Below are 6738 nucleotides of genomic sequence, written 5' to 3'. Positions count from 1 at the left end.
TCCTGAATCGAGCTGAGAGGGCTTCCCCGGTTCTCCTGGGAACCCCATCGCCCCCCTGCCGGCACACACCTGAGCAGGTAAGATCATGCACGCCCCCTCCCAATTCTCCCTTGGTCTCCTTTCGCTGGGGCCTCTCGGCTTCAGATCCGGCCGCTTCCTTCTTCGGCAGTTCAGGCTTTCCCCATCTCTCCAACACCCCCCCCCACCCCCATTGCTCACAGTAGTCTAGGGAGGTGGGAGCCTGGGAACCCTGGGGCGTTGGAAACCTCGGAGCCCTAGACCCCCGGAGCGCCCCTCGTGCTATTCGCCCCCTCCCAGGCAGTCTGCATTCTCTCGCTAAGAATGGAAAGTGGGGGAGGTCTGCCCAGGCCCCACGCCCTTGCACCCTCTTTTGCAGTATTGCCCTAGCCCTCCACCTCCACCTCACCTAGACAGAAGGTAACCTGACTGAAAAAGTGGTGAGGGGCGTGGAGGGGACCGTGCTCCCCCTGAGGGCTTTCTCCCTTGCTTCCTCGTGGCTTCCCAGCCTGGAGCTCAGGACTTTGCCTCCACTCCCTATATAGGGAGCCCAGGTCTCCTTCCAGGTGCAGGACACACTTGGGTGCCCAAGGGCTTTGCAGAAAGGTGGTGGAGGTTCCGGTGTTTGCTGACCTTGTTCTCTAGGGAAAGTCCTTTCAGCTCAGAACTCTCATCCCTGCCAACACCTCGGCGTTTAGTGCAGGAGCCCCCTCCGTTGAGTGCCCGTGTAGAGACCATGTGGTCGGAAGACCTATACATTTTGGATGGAGGTTACTGTGTGTATCCAAGGGGAGAGATTCCCAGGGAGGCCCATGCCAGATCAGGCTCAGTCCAGATGGCTGGGGAAGGGGGTGTGGACCAGATCTGGAAGGCTGATCGGCTATGCCAGCTCCCTGCACTCCATGGCTTTTAGAGCCTTGGGCTCCTGGTGTTACTCTGGAGCTGAGAGGGCCCCAGGCTTGAGCTCTCCTTCGGGCTCCCTGGGAGGGAACTGGATGGCACCTTCTGTTTACAGTTGGTTGCTTTCCTCTCCCTTGGTGGGCTGATAGGCTCTGTTTGCTGGAGATCAGGGTTTGGTGGGTTCCTATGAAGGGCTGGTGGCTTGTCTGAGTAACTAGTAGCCTTGTGTGTATCTTGCCCCTGGGGGTAGCTGAACAGGAAGGAGATAGAGGAGCTCTTAACCCATCGTAGTTGAGCTCTGGGGACATTGTGAGGGTGGGTGACATGTACCTATTTGGGAACTAGCTGAGTGTGTACTCTATCCTCCCTCGTGTTTCTCAGGGTTCCCCTGATGGTTGGCTTTGGAGGAATGGGTCAGTCATGGAATGGATTCTAGACTTAGTTTTGCTCTCAATACAGAAAGAGTGGGTTGCTGGGTATGAGCAACAGACTCCAAGTCAAAAGGCCTGACTCTGAGAGACTTAACCGGTTATATGCATTTATAGCCTGCGTCTCTTCAGCTGAGCTGCAGTTTCTTCCTTTGTAAAACTGCTAAGGACAGCTGCCTGGGCTTACCTGACCTTGACCCTGCCAGAAGAGGCCCCAGGAGATAATGTGGAAACTCCAGTTATGACCTCTGAGTTCTAGGATGGGAACCCTCCTCAAATCTGGGTCAGTTTCTTTGCCTTCCATCTCCTTCCACCACCACCCAGGGGACAGAGGAGCCTTGCCTAAGGACACAGAACTTCCTGAGAACAGCAGCTTTGCCTGCCACCGAGATGCTTGGCACACAGCCCCAATCTGGGCACCAGATTCCCCTTCTCCTCAGAGGCCACACAGCTTAGTTCAGGAGCCTCCTCTCCACCTTCCTTTCGCCGTCCCCGTCTGCGTCCTTGCCTGTCTCTTCCCTGCCCAGTGGCCTCCTTGTCCGGCTCACTGGGCAGGAGCCCTAATCGGATTGGACAGCTGAGATATGTGTGGTGGCTGAAAGCAGGCGGGAGAGAGGCCAGTGGGGAGGATGGTGTGAGAGCTGCCCCTGACGCTGCCCTGCCTCCCACGAGCACCACCTTGGGCTTGCTCAATCCTGGCTTCATCCCAAGAAAGGGGAATGAGAGGAAGCCCAGGGATGAACCGCTAGGGACTAGGGACAAGAGGTTGGGGTGGCTCCTCATGCCTGAGGCCCTGATTGATACTTGGCCTTAAAATGCAGGCACCTTACTACGCTGATAAGGAGAGGGGAGACTTAGGGGAGAGCCATTCTGTCTCCCCATCCCCATGCCTTCACCTTCTTGCTCTTCCTTCCTGTTCTGAGTAGTATTCCTTGCTTCAATTCAACCCTGTGGGGAGCTGCAGGGGCACTCTGTGTGTGTGTGTGTGTGTGTGTGTGTGTGTGTGTGTGTGTGTGTGTGTGAGTCTGCGTCTGTGTCTGTGTCTGTGTCTGCCTGTCTGTCTGTATTCCTATCAAGCCTGTTTCCTTTCCTCCCCTGGAAAATATTTTTCTCATTTACTCTCTGGGCTGGAGGCCAGGACGCCTGGGTTTCCCGCCTGCTTCACTGTGCAGGGCTCCCTTCCTGGCCTCCAGAGAGTCTCTGAACTGGTTTCCTGACGCCTGTGTGGAGAAGGCCTTCCCCAAGGGCTGGGAGGTGCCAGGAATCCCAGATGGAATGGGGAGCAGGTACTGTATGTAGGTAGCCTGTGGCACCGTAGAGAGCCAACTTCTCTCACGACTGACCTCTGATTCAGCTTGCCGGCCGTGCCTGCCAGGCTTGCTGAACACAGCCTGGGTCTGCCTCCAGCCTCTGGCTTTCTGGTTGGGCATCCAAGACCTTCTGTTGCTGTTTTGGCTATATAGATCTGAGGGGTACCTACTGAGACCCTTATATCCGAGCCATGTGCATTTTTGGGGAGCACAGGGCTAGCATAATTGGGGGTGGGGTACTAGCTTGTCTCTCCTCCAGTCAGGCTAGGATAAAGGAAATGAACACACACTTTACCAATGCCAATTCCCTATGCCCTCAAAAACCAGTGGGTAGGGCCAAGCCTTCCCTTCTCAGTGCCCACAATGTGGTTGGCATTGATTTGTCAAAAATTGGGAAGGGTTTCTTCTAGACCAATGACCTCCTTTCTTCTCCCGCAGGGCAGGGGCAACTCTGAGATTGTAAGCACTTAGGAGCAGGCCTTCCCCTCTAGGGAAGGGGTGTGGGATGCCCCAGAGATGACCAAGTTGGCACTCGCCCCAGACTGGAGTGCTGGACACCATTCTGAACTGAGAGTCGGTGGGTGAGGGCAGGGCACGGGCCTCCTGGCCCCCCTATTTCCTGCTCCTTGGGCAGCTGTGGGCGAGAAAGGCTGTGGGGACTATTTTTAGTTGGTCTGTCCCCTGGCAGGAGGGACGTGCAGAAAAGCACGGGGCAGGCAGAGGGGCTGGCCAAGGTGAGGGTAAAAAGACAGGCTGAGGAGTGAGGAGAGGCCAGGGGCTGCAGACAGAACAAGGAAGTGTGTTGGCCAGAGGAACAAGCTCCCCGAGAGGGGCCTGACTCAGCTCAGAGCAGCAGAAGAGCTCTGGAGACCCCTTAGGTTTCTCTCTCCGGTTCCCCTTGGATCGGAAAGGGACTTTTGCCACCTAGACAAGCCCTTTTCCCCTCACTGATGGGAACCAGAGAGGGATGTGTTTTACCCTCGGACTCTCAACCATTCACCAGCTTTGCTGGGACTGGAGCCCAGATGGTTTGTACCACTGTCCTCTGGTCTCTACCACACAGTTTATGCTTCCTTCACGGGCTTGCAGCAAGGAGAACCTCAGACCAGGGACGTGAGGGAGGGCTGTTTCCCTCCCTGTTTGTCTGTGCAGGGTCTCTGTAAACTCCAGCTTGGTTTGTTTGGGCGGCCTGTGGCCACTGGTGTGAATGGAGGCGCTGGACAGCTTCCAACACATTCCCAGGCTGGCAAGCTGTGGGGCTCAGAGCCACCTTTTGGAAGGGACATCCCGTCCAGCTGTTTCATTTCAGAGACCTGGAGAGGGCCAGGGATTTTTGTCCACAGTTTCAAGGTGAGTTGAAGACAGATGGGGGACAAGGACACATATCTTTAGACTCCCCAGAACCCATCTTGAGCTCATTCCTGCCATGCCCAGGACCCATGCCATTGTCCCCAGCACAGAAAGGAGCCAGCACAATTAGAAGAGGTCTCAGATTAGGGGGCGGGGTTGTGTGAGTCCTAGGAGCAGGGGATGGTATGGAGAGATAGATTGGTAGAGAATAGCCAAACAGCCATCAGTGGGATTCTAGCCATGCCATCTCCCTGAGGGACTCCATGGTGTATAGGTGTGAAGAAAACCATTCGTGGGATTGTAAGATGAATGGCGACCCCTAGAGTTGTTCTAGAACCTCCCTCTGTGTTGCCAGCTGGAAGGAACTGTTACAGATGGGGACCTTAATCCAACACCTCCTTTCCCAACCCCGCCCCTGTCACTCAGCCCCTCCTGTTTCCTGGCTGGCCACCTCCTCACCAAGCAGCTCTGAGATGACCACAAATTATGGCGCAGGAGCCCCTCCCCCCTGCCCACTCTGTTTCCCTGTCTCTGGGGTCCTGATTTATCACGCCCCCCATCAAGCCTGCGGCACTGTGTAAGAAATCAATAGTGTAAATGGATTGAGGCTGTTCAGTCTGTCAACTCCCTTTGGGCCTCACCAACTCCACTGGGACCCAGTGAGCTCCTCTGTCTGAGCCTTTCAGTCTCTCAACGCAGGCATAGACACACCTAGTGGTTGTAGCCCAAACACTGAGCTGGGGGTGGGGGTGGGGGTGAGGTAGCTGGGTCTGCCTGCATCTCTCTCACCTTCTCTTTCTTACACATAGACTGGGCTGGGCTTCCCATGACAACTACCCTTGAACATTTATTTCCTAGTTTGGGTGGAGTGGGATGGAGGGGCTCAAGGGAGAACAGGCTGCCAGCCAGAGGTAGGGAGGGAGGCAGGTGGGTGAGGGAGATGGGTGAGATGGGGGATTGGGTGACAGCCCACCCCGTTGGCTTTGGTAACTCAATCCCCGGCCCCACCCTCATGATTTCCCTCCTGCTCAACAACTTCAGCAGCTGCTGGCAGGAGTGTGTGTGTGTGTGTGTGTGTTCGAGAGAGAGTGTATGTGTGTGTGTGTGCGCGCGCGCATAGGGTGAGAGGGGCTGTGGGGGCAGGAGCGCTGCCAGGACATGTTTAAAGGAGACTCATTGCCTGGATACAACTTGGGTGGCGGGAGGGGGTGGGGTAAATCGGAGAGTAGGTGGTGAAGTGATGGTGGGGAGTGGGGGCAGGCAGGGGAGAGGTGAGAAGGCTGCAAGGGGGGCATCGCAGCCCAGCCTGAGGGTCTCAATAAACTTCTTGGCACTGGGGCAGAGCTGGTGCCATGGAGCTGGGCAGGAGTGAGAGGACAGAGGCTGGCAGAGCCACAGTTGAAGCCTGAGTGCTGAAGCCTGCCTTCACCAGGGGGCGCATGTAACCAGGGAGGACATTGCCTGTGGCCCCTGTCCCTGATCCAATCCGTAGGTCATGCCTGCTGGGCAGCACAGCCCTGGTAGTGACTAAGTCGCTTCTGTCCTGGGGCTGGCAAAGTACCAGACTCAGCTCTTCTCGGTAGGTGAGTCACTGCCCTGGCATCTTCCCCGGATGCGGCTGAGTCACCCGGCCATGCCCGCCTGGTAGGTGGGCATCATACTAGGGTTAGGGTGGAGGGTTACACGTGTAGCCCCCAGTGTCTTCTCTCATCTCTTTTGTCTCCTAGCCCTACCCATAAACCTGCAGAGCCAGACGAGCACGCTGCTTCCCCCCACATGAGGTAAAGGAAGAGGTAGCAGGCTTGAGAATAGAGTGGGATATGTTTGATTTGGAAGAGGAAATGGGGGGAGTGTGGAGCAGACAGCCGTGAGTTCAAATCCTACATCTGCACCTCTGCGCCACAAACTGTAAGACCATGGCAATAGCCAGGAACTTAACTGTGTAGCAGCCCTGGCTTCCCTGGAGCTCATCATGGCCATCCCCCTGCCGCAGTCTCCCAAGGCCTGGGGACTATAAGCATGAACCACACTATATGAAGTTGGAGTGCTGGAATTAAAGGCGTGCGCCACCACGCCTGGGTCTTTCTTTCTTTCTTTAAAGATTTGTTTATTTTATGTATATGAGTACACTGTAGCTATTGTCAGACATAACAGAAGAGGGCATCGGATCCCATTACAGGTGGTTGTGAGCCACCATGTGGTTGCTGGGAATTGAACTCAAGATCCCTGGAAGAGCAATCAGTGCTCTTAACCACTGAGCCATTTCTCCAGTCTGCCAATTTCTCTTCATTCGAGCCTTAGTTTTCTATCCTATAAACAATGGAAACAGGACCCCTGGTGGACCGAGACTTAAAAGAAGGTAATTGGGAAGTATACCTCTTGGATAAATGAGTTGTGAGGCTGGGGAGGAGGAAGTTGAGGCTGGTTCTAGCAGGTACCTCCCTCTTGCCTCACGCATCTTCAGGTGGTCTGGGAGAGACTGTCTTTCCCCAAGCCTACTTCAAATTCTGCTTAGTTCCTGCATGTGTCTGCTATGCACGTCTTCTCTCTCTCCCTCTGTCCCTCTTGTCTGTAGGCTGTCCTCAAACTCCTAATGCTCATTCCTGCTTCCACTTCTGGAGTGCTGGATATGCTATCCTTTGATCGTTCTGCTTTGAAACAAGGTCTTTCTCTGTAGCCATGACTATATAGTCCAAACTGGCCTTGAACTCTGGCAGTGCTCCTGCTGCAGC

At 55.2% G+C, this 6738-nt stretch overlaps 1 protein-coding gene across 1 annotated transcript in view; it reads left to right on the top strand.

The window, feature by feature from the left end:
- The window catches only part of Rara (retinoic acid receptor alpha), a 46463-nt gene continuing 39725 nt past the window's right edge, over positions 1-6738 (top strand). Inside the window, exon 1 of the mRNA XM_029483722.2 lies at positions 1-77. The gene's annotated coding sequence lies outside the window, so the exon portion shown is untranslated. The remainder of the gene's footprint in view (positions 78-6738) is intronic.

This window comes from Mus caroli, unplaced genomic scaffold, assembly GCF_978045245.1.
Source record: "Mus caroli unplaced genomic scaffold, Mus_caroli_1 scaffold_13, whole genome shotgun sequence".
Classification (NCBI taxonomy): Eukaryota; Metazoa; Chordata; class Mammalia; order Rodentia; family Muridae; genus Mus; species Mus caroli.
The sequence above is the reverse complement of the archived record's forward strand: the minus strand, read 5'-3'. Positions and strand labels throughout refer to the sequence as shown.